This window comes from Schistocerca gregaria, chromosome 6 (genome assembly GCF_023897955.1).
Source record: "Schistocerca gregaria isolate iqSchGreg1 chromosome 6, iqSchGreg1.2, whole genome shotgun sequence".
Classification (NCBI taxonomy): domain Eukaryota; kingdom Metazoa; phylum Arthropoda; class Insecta; order Orthoptera; family Acrididae; genus Schistocerca; species Schistocerca gregaria.
Genome location: NC_064925.1, coordinates 246,686,232 through 246,700,965, shown reverse-complemented (window position 1 = coordinate 246,700,965; position 14,734 = coordinate 246,686,232). Strand labels below are relative to the sequence as shown.

The window sequence follows — 14,734 nt, the reverse complement described above, 5'->3', positions numbered from 1 at the left end:
AAGTTCTAGGGGACTGATGACCTCAGATGTTAAGTCCCATAGTGCTCAGAACCATTTTCATTCGGTCTTATGTTGACTACTAGCTTGTGATTCTTTCTAACTGATGAGAGAGTGCTAGTGTAGCGGTATGTCTGACAATTACCTACAGACTCGTGCACAGAATTCTAAAAAATTTAAAAACATTAACGAAGTAACCATAAGACTAATAAACTGTCTGTAACAGTTATCCTACAAGTAATTAATTACATTGTTAAAGAATTAAGTGGAGTTACAACATAAACCGATAGAGGGATTTCCTTTTAGAAATAAGTACTAATTAGAGTTACGTTACTAACCGATAGATGGAATTGCTTATGGAGACAAAATTCAGCATGCTCATATATAGTAAATACAAAGCTCATAATCCATCTTCCGTTAAAAATAGTTACATAAGCATTTGAGAGGCCGCAAATGCAGAAAGTACAGTGATGAAATGACTAAAATTGCTTTACATTGTTCTTCAGTAGATCGATATGTCATACATTGGTGTAATACCGTAGTGCAGATACAAAGTTGTTGACTTTACTTATAAAATGTAAACGGCCGTACCCTCATTGTAAAAATTGACTACCGTGCGCAGTCAGTCCTGGACAACATTTGGAACATAGTTAAATTATATATAATTTATGGATTAGCGTTAATGTTAATTAACAGTAACATTAATCAAATTAATTTTTCATGTGTACATGAAACGAAGGGAAGAAAGGAAGGAACGAATCGTTTTAATCCATGTGGGTAGGGGGAGAAGAAAGGAGGGGGTGGAAGAATAGGGATGAAGTGGGGATGAAGTGAGGTAAACATAGATAGCAACGAGGAAGAAGAATGAAGGGAGGGGGGGGGGGAGTGGAGAGGAGGAGTAAGAGGAAGGAGGGTGTTAGAAAGGGAGGGGTAAATTACACGGGTTTTGAAAAGATAACAAAGTCACCAAGAGACTTGTATATTGCCAATTGCATTTGCCCTATAGTTAACTGCATTGTGACTCCCATAGAGATAAAATTCAAATGGGGAATACGTAGCATGTAATTGATCCCTCGATCCAAACAATTTATAAGTACATATGTATGATGCAAGTACCTAAAATTATGGGGCAATAAAAAGAGTGAAATCGCTTTACAATGATCATTTACTAATAGACGTAACTGCAAAATTCTTCATATTTACATGGATGCACTATCATGCTGTGAATGCAAAATTGCTGACATTAGTGTAAAATATACACACTTCACTCTCATTGTGGTCAGTCACTACTATGTATAGTTCATCATAGAGACCATCAGTCACTTATTTAAATTATATGAATTCATTAAATCTTGCGGCCACTTGAGTAGCTGAACATCACGCTGACAGTTCATAGGGACACGTGCCATGTGTGGACAAACATGTTCTTGTTGAAAAATGGCGCTCCGATACTGTCGCGTCTGCCGTCAGAGTTCCGTCAGTCATCACCAGCCGTGATTTGAAATCATATCTGTTGGCTCTCAAGGTTAACACCGCTGCGTCTCTCCAAAACATAAGAAGAATGAGACCTGTCCCCAAGTCGCTGCCGTACTCGCCGAAACTGGTCGTCTGGGGTAGTGCAGAACCGCCATTCATCTCAAAATATAATGCGACGTCATTGGTCAGCAGTCCACGCTTCCCGGCCACGACGCCACATCAGACACATCGGACTGTGTTGTAATCTTAGCAGCAGCCTATGCAGGAGGCGATAATTCACCAACCCTGTTGCTACTAGACTCCCGACCAATGGTGCGGGATAAGACACAATATTGCAGGGAGTGTATTGCTTGTTCTCGGATGGCAGACGCAGACTGCAGGACTAGTAACTAGACTGAGGCAATCTTGTAGCCGTTCTAGCTGTCATAGAGAGTTGCAACTGTAATCAGTTGCATAGCCACGACTTGTGCGCACGATTGATATCGGACCGTGTGTTTTGGTTGATTCAGTTCTTTTTTTTCGAGTGGTGTAAAGTTGGCAACAATACCTAAGCCAAGTACAAGATGTCTTTGTTTTTGTACAGAACCATAGTGAACAAGCATTTCTCAGAACTTTTATTTGATTCCACAGTGAGATTTTCACTCTGCAGCGGAGTGTGCGCTGATAAGAAACTTCCTGGCAGATTAAAACTGTGTGTCGGACCGAGACTCGAACTCAGAACCTTTGTCTTTCGCGGGCAAGTGCTCTACCATCGGAGCTACCCAAGCACGACGCACGCCCCGTCCTCACAGCTTTACTTCTGCCAGTATCTCGTCTCCTACCTTCCAAACTCTACAGAAGCTCTCCTGCGAACCTTGCAGAACTAGCACTCCTGAAAGAAAGGATATTGCGGAGACATGGCTTAACCGCAGCCTGGAGGATGTTTCCAGAATGAAATTTTCATTCTGCAGTGAAAAGTAGGAGACGCGGTGCTGGCAGAAGTATAGCTCTGAGGACGGAGCGTGAGTCGTGCTTGGATAGCACTTGCCCGCGAAAGTTTTAATCTGCCAGGAAGTTTATTCTATTTTGGACCTGGAGCCTTAGACAACCAGCAACTACAAGATACGTGTAGGTTGTTTCAAAATGACGTTTTATTAATTTGGGACCGGCCGGTTTGGCCGAGCGGTTCTACGCGCTTCAGTCTGGAACCGCACGACCACTACGGTCGCAGGTTCGAATCCTGCCCCGGGCATGGATGTGTGTGCTGTCCTTAGATTAGCCAGGTTTAAATAGTCCTAAGTTCTAGGGGACTGATGACCTCAGATGTTAAGTCCCATAGTGCTCAGAGCCATTTGAACCATTAATTAGGGGACAGTTTCCTTACCCCAGCACAAGAAAAAAGTCCAGTAAACATGGGCTCTAAAACGCATATCTTAAGAGCTATGAGCACTTGCTCATCCTCTATACTGCGAACCGCAGCTCTTCTACTGCACGCTCTTTGCTTCCATACCTTTGGGGAGGTATTACGGAGTAAAACAAGAAAAGATTGTCCAGTGAAAATGAGCTCTAAAATGCTTATCTTGAAAGTTAATCGCACTTCTTCATTGTCGCTACAATGAAGGACATCTGTGCTTCTGAACAAGTGCTCAGAGTTCTTAAGGTATGCATTTTAGAGGCCGTGTTTACTGGCCATTTCTTCCTTGTTTTAGTGTAAGGGAGTGTACCCAAATTTTTTAAACTTTATTTTGAAACACCCTGTTTATACACAAGAGTTGTGGATCTGCCGGTGAAAGCCAGCTTTTGTAAACAAAACAAGGAAACAGCTGGATCTTAAACTTACGGCTGCTCCATTACCTTGCGTCCTAGCTGCCACCTGCCGGCGTGAATGTCGCAGGACGACTGAGTCCCATTAGACGGGCTACTGAATGACAGTGTATTAGGAAGCAACGGTACATTTAGTTTCCAGTAGCAGCTGCAGTCATGTAGAACAAGCAGTTGGTCAAAGGCTCGGGGAATTCTGCATACCAGGAAGTGCCGGTGATTCAGGCGCGGCGCAAGGTTGACTGAGGCAACGCCGGGGCTATGCGTTGCCCTCGCGAGGCTCACCAGCGGCCTCTGTCCGTGGCGCACCAGTAGCCAGCGGAGCTTTCGGCTTTGGAGCGCTTTCGCACGTCACAGCACACCACCAAACATTGCTACGCAATATCACTGTTATGAAATGACTTTTGTATCTAAGCGTGTTTTGGATCTCAACTGACTAGTATTTTGTCGTATACAATAGTGAAAAAATTTATTTATATTTTGCCTAGCGCTTAACTTCGCACGTAGGGTCAGGAAATCAAGTGGTCTGACAAGGAAACCATACGCCCAACGGGTCAACGATTTTGTTCACCTTTCGCATGGTCCTAATACACTTCTCACCCCTGATCAGTTATCTATACTGAAATACAATCATTAAAAAGGAGCACTAGGTTCCTTTCAGAATATGCTGATGCGATAGCTCCATATTTAGCAATTGTATACAATAGCTCGCTCACCGGAAGTTCCGTACCTGTTGTTGTTGTTGTTGTTGTGGTCTTTAGTCCTGAGATTTGTTTGATGCAGCTCTCCATGCTACTCTATCCTGTGCAAGCTTCTTCATCTGCCAGTACCTACTGCAACCTACATCCTTCTGGATCTGGTTAGTGTATTCATATCTTGGTCTCCCTCTACGATTTTTACCCACCACGCTGCCCTCCAATATTAAATTGGTCATCCCTTGATGCCTCAGAACATGTCCTACCAACCGATCCCTTCTTCTGGTCAAGTTGTGCCACAAACTTCTCTTCTCCCCAATCCTATTCAATACTTCCTCGTTAGTTATGTGATCTACCCATCTAATCTTCAGCATTCTTCTGTAGCACCACATTTCGAAAGCTTCTATTCTCTTCTTGTCCAAACTATGTATCGTCCATGTTTCACTTCCATACATGGCTACACTCCAGACAAATACTTTCAGAAATGACTTCCTGACACTTAAATCTATACTCGATGTTAACAAATTTCTCTGCTTCAGAAAAGCTTTCCTTGCCATTGCCAGTCTACATTTTATATCCTCTCTACTTCGACCATCATCAGTTATTTTGCTCCCCAAATAGCAAAACTTCTTTACTACTTTAAGTGTCTCATTTCCTAATCTAATTCTCTCAGCATCACCCGTCTTAATTCGACTACATTCCATTATCCTCGTTTTGCTTTTGTTGATGTCCATCTTATATCCTCCTTTCAAGACGCTATCCATTCCATTCAACTGCTCTTCCAGGTCCTTTGATGTCTCTGACAGAATTACAAAGTCATCGGCGAACGTCAAAGTTTTTATTTCTTCTCCATGGATTTTAATACCTACTCCGAATTTTTCCTTTGTTTCCTTTACTGCTTGCTCAATATACAGATTGAATAACATCGGAGAGAGGCTACAACCCTGTCTTACTCCCTTCCCAACAACTGCTTCCCTTTCATGTCCCTCGACTCTTATAACTGCCATCTGGTTTCTGTACAAATAGTAAATAGCCTCTCGCTCCCTGTATTTTACCCCTGCCACCTTTAGAATTTGAAAGAGAGTATTCCAGTCAACATTGTCAAAAGCTTTCTCTAAGTCTACAAATGCTAGAAACGTAGGTTTGCTTTCCTTAATCTTTCTTCTAAGATAAGTACCTAAAGATTGGAAAATTGCTCAAGTCACACCAATACCCAAAAAGGGAAATAGGAGTAATCTGGTGAATTGCAGGCTCATATCACTTACATCGATTTGCAGTAGGGCTTTGGAACATAAACTGTGTTCAAACATTATGAATTACCTCAAAGAAAACGATTTATTGACACATAGTCACACGGATTCAGGAAACATCGTTCTTGTGAAACACAGCTAGTTCTTTACACTCATGAAGTAATGAGTGATATCGACAGGGGAAGCCAAATTGGTTCCATATTTTTAGATTCCAGAACTCTTTCGACACCGTTCCTCATAAGCGTCTTCTAACGAAACTGCGTGCCTATGGAATATCGCCTCAGTTGTGCGATCAGATGATCAAAACAAATTGCAAAATCATTTAGGTAAGATATTTGTATGGTGCGAAAAGTGGCAGATGTCCCTGAATAAAATAAAGTGTGAAGTTATTCACATGAGTACTAAAAGAAATCCGATAAATTTTGATTACGTGGTAAGTCACACAAATATTAAGGCTGTGAATTCGACTAAATACTTAGGCATTACAATTACAAGTAACCTAAACTGTAACGATCACATAGATAATGTTGTGAGTAGAGAAAATCAAAGACTGCGACTCACTGGCAGAACACTTAGAAGGTGCAACAGATCTACTAAAGAGACTGCTTACACCACAATTGTCCGCCCTATTCTGGAGTACTGCTGTGCGGTGTGGGATCCGCATCAGGTGGGACTGACGGATGACATCGAAAAAGTTCAAAGAAGGGCTGCTCGTTTTGTGTTCTCGCGAAGTAGGGGAGATAGTGCCACAGACATGATACTTGAATTAGATGGCAATCATTAAAACAAAGGCGTTGTTAGTTGCGACGGGATCTTCTCATGAAATTTCAATCACCAATCTTCTTCTCCGATTGCGAAAACATTCTGTTGGCACCCACCTACATAGGGAGAAATGATCACACGAGAAAATAAGAGAAATCAGGGATCGCACAGAAAAATTTAAGTGCTCGTTTTTCCCGCGCGCCGTTCGAGAGTGGAACCATGGAGACAGCTTGAAGGTTGTTCATTGAACCCTCTGCCAGACGCTTAATTGTGAATAGCAGAGTAATCACGTAGATGTAGATGCAGATAAAGTCAGTTCTTCATAAGACTTCAAAATGAAGCTGTAAATTTTCAGAAATATAAAATTGTACAGTTCACGGCGATATTCCACGAAACGCGTATGCATAATGTCAGCAGGGAAGGTCATGTACGGTATACTCTGCAACACAGCGCGTGTTTATTAAAATATCCTCTTGCAACGGAATGTGATGTACGTTAGTATTCAGAGCGCATGCGCTTTGCGGATTCCTTGTCTGTGTTACCACAGATTGCACTTAAGTGTCTCTATTTGTACTGCAGTAGCAAGACGTATGAGGGGCCTATTTGTATCTTGCTGCATAAAAGCAAACACTGATATTCTGAAAATGTCCACCCACTTGGCGTCTTCAGATGTTGTTCTCATCCGTGGACAGAGGTAGCAAGTAGGTTGTGAATCCGCTATTCTTGCTGTGATGGTGGTATGAAACCACTAATCAACTGGCTAAGGCTCCCTGAGCTATTGAAATGAAAATCCAGAAGTTCATCGCAACACCAACGAGTTTTTTAATTTCGCATTCAAAGAAAATCGTAAAACGACAGCAAAGGTTGCGTCTTTAAAAATGTAAGTCTACAAAAGTAACACGTGGCATCTTATCATCCATATTATTCAGAAATAATTCTTGTACGCTAATGAATATTGTGAAAATAATTTTACATGTTTCACCAATTAAAAAAAAAACATTATAAGCTCTGTTACTCTCTGATTTGTTCGTAGACGGACGATTTTCCTTGCGCACTGAAATCCATTAGACTGTACTGTTCGGCCCATCTTCTCATACTTATACTGTGCGGCCCCTTGACCAAGACTGAGGTGGGCAGCACGAATCACTTCCCTGGGCAGTGATTGGGTGGGAAGCCGATGCCACACGAAGAGATTAGGCTGTATTTCATGATTCAGATGTTCTCCAAAACTGATATTAAAATTGAAATCTTGAGCGTATGTGGGATAACTTAATAGCTAAAGCTTTTCCCCTAAGACTACAAATGGAATCTTAATTGTACTCGACTAATAAATAATGAATGAGATTTTGTCGTTTGGTGTGCTGGCCTGAGGCTAATCCCTCCTTTTCATACCACAAGAAGTCACTCTTATTACAAGATTATAGAGCTGACGCAATTTTTTCGCAGAATTGTACTCGCAGTACTGTCAGTTGTTCGTACATCACTCCACTTCCTCACATCGTGCTTCGGCTAATGCATGTTCTCTCAACCAAGATGAGAAATCTGGGAATGAATCATTTGGCTCCAATAGCCAGAAATATAACAACTTCACAAATTGTAGAAGCGTAGTATCCCATGACTAACGTATCAACGAGTCAGTATTGGACATTGTTCATCATCATCATCATCATTTAAAACTGATTATGCCTTTCAGCGTTCAGTCTGGAGCATAGCCCCCTTATAAAATTCCTCCATGATCCCCTATTCAGTACTAACATTGGTGCCTCTTCTGATGTTAAACCTATTACTTCAAAATCATTCTTAACCGAATCCAGGTACCTTCTCCTTGGTCTGCCCCGACTCCTCCTACCCTCTACTGCTGAACCCATGAATCTCTTGGGTAACCTTGCTTCTCCCATGCGTGTAACATGACCCTACCATCTAAGCCTGTTCGCCCTGACTGCTACATCTATAGAGTTCATTCCCAGTTTTTCTTTGATTTCCTCATTGTGGACACCCTCCTGCCATTGTTCCTATCTGCTAGTACCTGCAATCATCCTAGCTACTTTCATATCCGTAACCTCAACCTTGTTGATAAGGTAACCTGAATCCACCCAGCTTTCGCTCCCATACAACAAAGTTGGTCGAAAGATTGAACGGTGCACAGATAACTTAGTAATGGTACTAACTTCCTTCTTGTAGAACAGAGTAGATCGTAGCTGAGCGCTCACTGCATTAGCTTTGCTACACCTCGGTTCCAGTTCTTTCACTATGTTGCCATCCTGCGAGAATATGCATCCTAAGTACTTCAAACTGTCCACCTGTTCTAACTTTGTTCCTTCTATTTAGCACTCAATCCGTTTATATTTCTTTCCCACTGGCATTACTTTCGTTTTGTAGATGCTAATCTTCATACCATAGTCCTTACATTTCTGATCTAGCTCTGAAATATTACTTTGCAAACTTTCAATAGAATCTGCCATCACAACTAAGTCATCCGCATAAGCAAGACTGCTTATTTTGTGTTCACATATCTCGATCTCACCCAGCCAGTCTATTGTTTTCAACATATGATCCATAAATAATATGAACAACAGTGCAGACAGGTCGCAGCCTTGTTTTACCCCTGAAACTAGTCTGAACCATGAACTCAATTTACCGTCAACTCTAACTGCTGCCTGATTATCCATGTAAAGACCTTTAATTGCTCGCAAAAGTTTGCCTCTTATTCCATAATCTCGTAGAACAGACAATAACTTCATCCTAGGAACCCGGTCATATGCCTTTTCTAGATCTATAAAGGATAGATACTGTTCCCTGTTCCACTCATAACTCTTCTCCATTATTTGCCGTAAGCTAAAGATCTGGTCCTGACAATCTCTAAGAGGCCTAAACCCACACTGATTTTCATCCAATTCGTCCTCAACTAATACTCGCACTTTCCTTTCAACAATACCTGAGAAGATTTTACCCACAACGCTGATTAAAGAGATACCTCTGTAGTTGTTACAATCTTTTCTGTTTCCATGTTTAAAGATTGGTGTGATTACTGCTTTTGTCCAGTCTGATGGAACCTGTCCCGACTCCCGGGGCATTTCAATTATCCTGTGTAGCCATTTAAGACCTGACGTTCCACTGTATTTGATGAGTTCTGACTTAATTTCATCCACCCCAGCTGCTTTATTGCACTGCAATCTATTGACCATTTTCTCCACTTCCTCAAATGTGATCCTATTTGCATCATCATTCCTATCCCATTCTACCTCGAAATCTGAAACATTGCTGATCGTATTTTCACCTACATTGAGCAACTCTTCAAAATATTCCCTCGATCTGCCCAAGGCGTCCACAGAATTCACCAGCAGTTTTCCTCACCTGTCCAAAATATTTGTCATTTCTTTCTTACCTCCCTTTCGAAGACTGCTAATTACACTTCAGAATGGTTTTCCAGCAGCTTGACCCATTGTCTCCAACCTGTTTCCAAAGTCTTCCCAAGATTTCTTCTTGGATGCTGCAATTATCTGTTTGGCTTTGTTTCTTTCTTCAACATAACTTTCTCTGTCTACTTGAGTTCTAGTATGTAGCCATTTTTGATACGCCTTCTTTTTCCTTTTACAAGCTGCCTTGACTGTGTCATTCCACCAAGCTGTTTGCTTCTTCCTGCTTTTACACACTACTGTTCCAAGACATTCTTTAGCCACTTCTAGTACTGTGTCCCTGAACCTTGTCCATTCCTTTTCCAATGACTGTAATTGACTACATTAAACTAACTGGTGCCTTTCTGAGATTGCTGTTATGTACTTGTGCCTGATTTCCTTATCCTGAAGTTTCTCCACTCTTATTCTCCTACATATGGACCTGACCTCCTGCACTTTCGGCCTCACAATCCCAATTTCACTGCAGATCGTATCTTGATCGGTCCCTTCACAATGCGAATATACTGACGCAATCCTAATTTTCTTGCTAGACACTGTCAAATCTATCCACATCAGTCGTTCGTTTACATACCTTACTGCAACTGCGCTGGGTTCCATTTCTTTCCTGGTGTAAAGCCCTACTCCCCATTGGGCTATTCCTGCTTTGACTCCTGACAGGTAGACCTTGTATTCTCCCACTTCCTCTTCTTTCTCACCCCTTACCCGAATGTCACTAACAGCTAAAACGTCCAGCCGCATCTTACTTGCAGCCTCTGCCAGCTCTACCTTCTTCCCAGGGTAGTCCCCATTGATATTAATAGCTCCCCTCTCATTACCATTTGTTTGCCGATTCGTATATTAGGAGTCCCTGGTTTGTCAGCGTCGGTGGAAGACATACCCGGATGCCCGGATGACACAACAGCGGGGGGGGGGGGGGGGGGGGGGGGGGGGGGGAAATACGGTGTTCTACATTGTGGTGTGTGTTTCTTCCTTTATGTAATGCAAGAATAAGCAATACAAAAATATTATTTGTGGTATGACAATGCAGCGATTGTTACCGAAATTTAGCTTCACTTAAATGTTGTATGTGAACCTGGATTTGCTTTAATTTGTGAATGATACTCATTGAAATTTGAAGCATAGTTGGAGAAGTATTTCTTTTTAACGTAATTTTATTGTTTTTTTCAGTGGTTAACGCAACTGCCTAGTGAAATAAAAAAAATGCGGTCAAGCAACTATTCGCGAGAAATGGAGCAATCCGGTTTCGCGTCCCAGTTCGGCACCAATTTTCAACTTTCGCCATTGATTAATTTCAGTGCCCGCTAGCAGCCAATGTCGTTATTCCGTTGATTAATATTCCGTGTATACCTACGTCTACATTTCACTTCTGTAAAAGGCTGTATACCAGAAAAAATACCTCCACAAAAGACTTAATTAAACTTAGGTTTATATTATGTGTTAGCATTATTTTCAGAAATGCTAATTTTGCTATTGTTGTTGTGTAACACCGGTTCCCGTAAGATAATCAAAGTTCATCGCTTTTGGGATTGGCTAGCACTTGGATGGGTGACCGTCCGGGTTGCCGAGCGGGGTTGGCAAGCAGGATGCACTCAGCACCTTTGAGGTCAGTGGAGGAGCTACGTGATTGAGAAGTAGCGGCTCCACTCACTAAAATTGATAATGGTCGGGAGAGCGGTGTGCTGACCACTTGCACCTCCGTATTCGCATTCAGAGACGTATATCGGTTGAGGATGCCACGGCGGTCGGTCTGTTCTATTGGGCCTTGCAAGGCCTCATGGGACGGAGTTCTTATTGCTGTTGGCGGTCAGCATCTTCACTACTTTGGCCATTATTATTTGTTTGCTGCCCAAACAATACAATTCACCTACTACTTTTAATGTCTTATTACCTAATGCAATTCTTTCAGCAGTGCCTCGTTTATTTCGGGTATCCGTTACACTTCTTTTACTTTTCTTGAAAGTCATCTTATAATTTCTTTTCAAGACACTGTCCATTACGCTGAAGCTGCCCTTCCAAGTCTGTAAGTAGGCTGTTTAGGTTTTTATGTTGGTAACGCCACGTAGCACTCTATATGAAAATCACTGACTGTGCTGTGTGAAGGCTGTGGTTGGTTTGCATTGTTGGAGTATATGCTATTGTAGTGTTGGGCAGTTGGCTGTTAACAGCGCGCAGCGTTGCGCAGTTGGAGGTGAGCCGCCAACAGTGGTCGATGTGGGGAGAGAGATGGCGGAGTTTTGAGAGCGGATGATCTGGACGTGTGTGCATCAGAGATAGAAAATTTGTAAGACTGGATGTCATGAACTGCTATATATATTATGACTTTTGAACACTATTAAGGTAAATACATTGCTTGTTCTCTATCAAAATCTTTCAATTACTAACTATGCCTATCAATAGTTAGTGCCTTCAGTAGTTTGAATCTTTTATTTAGCTGGCAGTAGTGGCGCTCGCTGTATTGCAGTAGTTCGAGTAACGAAGATTTTTGTGAGGTAAGTGATTTGTGAAGCGTATAGGTTAATGTTAGTCAGGGCTATTCTTTTGTAGGGATTATTGAAAGTCAGATTGCGTTGCGCTAAAAATATTGCGTGTCAGTTTAAGCACAGTCATTTGTAATTTTTCTAAGGGAACGTTTCAAGTCCTTTGCTGTCTTTAACAAAACTCTAATGTCATCGGCAGACCGTAAAGCTTATGTTACTTCTAATTTTAATTCCTTTTCCCAAATTTTTCTTAGTTTCCTTTACCACTTTCTCAATGTAGAGATTACGTAATGCTGCAACCCTATCTCACTTCCTTCCCAGCCACTGCTTCGTTTTAATGTCTCTCGCCTCTTATAACTTCTGTGTAAGTTTACAGCAAGTGAAAGAGAGAGAATGCGAGAGGGATTTGTGTTTGTATAATAAATCCCAACCCTCGAAAATTTTCTTCCTTCATACCCCCTCTTTTCTAAGGAAGATGACAGGTCACTGGACTCACTGGTACTAAGACCACACTGCATGTCGGCCGCTGTGGCAGAGCGGTTCTAGGCGCTTCAGTCTGGAACCGCGTGACCGCTACGGTCGCAGGTTCGAATCCTGCCTCGGGCATGGATGTGTGTGATGTCCTTAGGTTAGTTTGATTTAAGTAGTTCTACGTTCTAGAGAACTGATGACCTCAGATGTTAAGTCCCATGGTGCTCAGAGCCATTTGAACCATTTTTGAAGCACACTGCACGTGAGTTACCTGGTTGCTTCCATCGCCCCTGAGCAGAATGCACAATTTCTGGATAATGTTCACCACCCTGCAGTCTTCTATACTCGTTGTCCCTTTGCAGAAAACACCACGTAGATAGTGAATTTGCTGTCTTTTGACTGTAATAAACTGTTTGCGAGGAACTGGTAATATATAAAAAGCGGGATGCCTCTCAGCTTTTATTAATAGAATACAAGGAACTGCACAATTATGGTCCACTTTATGAATCACAAATAATTTCCATTCTTCACACTTTCACAGAGAATAAACAAATTAACGAACTGCGTGTTTGCGTAATTCCTAATTAAGTTCTTAACCAATTCCGGTAGAGGAAGACAACACGCCTGTGCTCAGAGACTGCAGATCGAGTCCTACACTGACAGCCGAACCACCTCACCAGCCATGCAATTTAGGCGCGACCCGAATCTCCCGAAGTGCTTCGTCTGCCTTTTCGTTTAGCAATTGTTTATTATTATGCTGGTGATTAACACTTTTGAAATAATGGAATGATAGCCTGCTTTTGAGAGATACTTTTATATGAAATGCAAGTAAATGCACTGTCTAGTTTTTCTAATATTAATAACAGAAATTTATCATTTTGGCGCGCTACTTCCGAGCACAGCAGCCGATCACGGAGAAGGACCACAATTTAGGCAGTCTTTCTCACGATAAACATACCGAATAAACCATCTGTCTCCAGTTGATCACGCCACCTTACGTCATCTTCCCACTACTGCCTTCTCAATTGCTCTAAGAAGTGCTTCTTGTAGCTGAATAAGTTGGCTGCAAAACTATCTTCAGAGATTCAAATTTGCCAAATGAAGCTGTAAATGCACAAACGCCTAACTACGCACATATAACCCGCGACCCATATAATGCGCTTCCGGATAGTCGAGAGCTTGCTGAATTTTAAATCCGATCGTGTTTTAAATCGGATCATATGCCCACCTAACGTAGTTGTACCACATTATCTTATGAAAAATATACGCATACCTATGACTGGACATTAATATCGGGAGTGCCGACTCTTCGTCTCTATGACATCGTGAACTCTCCTGGGGAAACTTTTACTGAGGTGCGTGAATGTCTGTGAATGAATAGCAGCCCATTTTGTGTGGAGAGCTGAAGCCAGAGAAGGCAGTGGTCTTCGACGCCGGGGTCTAGAGTGAAACAGACGTCCTAACTCATCCAAAAGCTGTTCCGTTACGTTCAGGTCGGGACTCTGGTCAGGCCAGTCAATTTGAGCAACGTTGTTGTCCACAAACCATTGTCTTACAAATGCTGCTTTATTTCAGGGTGCACTGTGATGCTGGTACAATCAATCATCGCCTCTGAAGTATTCCTCTACTACACACTATACAAAATGCTGTAAAATGTGTTCACATTTCTCCGCATTTAGCATTTTCTTGAGCACAATATGGGGACCACAATCTAATCGTGAAAAACTCTCGTTTATCGTAACACCGTATGCTACACACTTCACTGTTGGCCCTTCTCATGATCGCAGGTAAGGTTCTCCAGGAGTTCGCCAAACCCAAACCCTTCCATCTGACTGCCACAGGGAGCGCATTGTAATTCACCACTCCAAATCACTCGTTTGCAGCCGTTTACTGTCCAGTGGCGTCACTCTGTTCACCCCCGTAAGGGTAGGTTTACTATCTTTGGCCCAAAAAAAAAAACATGTTCTTTGAGAATATTTTCTCGGGATGTATTACAGATACGAATGTCAAATTTTGTCAAAATGTTTATTGATATTTCCTCTACAAACTGGAATTTTTTCGACCGGAAATGTCAAAGCACAAACGCGGATGTGCCGTCGGAACGAAAAAAAATTTCTATGTAGTCTTACATGTGCGGTATGTCACTAGTGATCAGGCTCGTCTGAAATCAAAATTGAGTTGACGTTAGCGAAGTATATAAGATTCTTTAGGAGCTGTACCTCGCTTAAGTTACTTGGACCACAGGAAACAAAATGGCGGCCATTTGAAGAAAAATAGGGTTTTTTCATCGATTTGTCGACTTCGTCGGCCAAGTAAAAATATTTATAGTTGATGGATCGGAATAAAAGTGGTAAAACACCTATACAATTTAGTTAACTTCGTCTGAAAAA

The 14,734-nt window shown here is 41.9% G+C and overlaps 1 protein-coding gene across 3 annotated transcripts in view; it reads left to right on the top strand.

The window, feature by feature from the left end:
* LOC126278363 (uncharacterized) overlaps positions 1–14,734 on the top strand; it is an 830,119-nt gene that overhangs the window by 134,757 nt on the left and 680,628 nt on the right. The window lies entirely within an intron of this gene.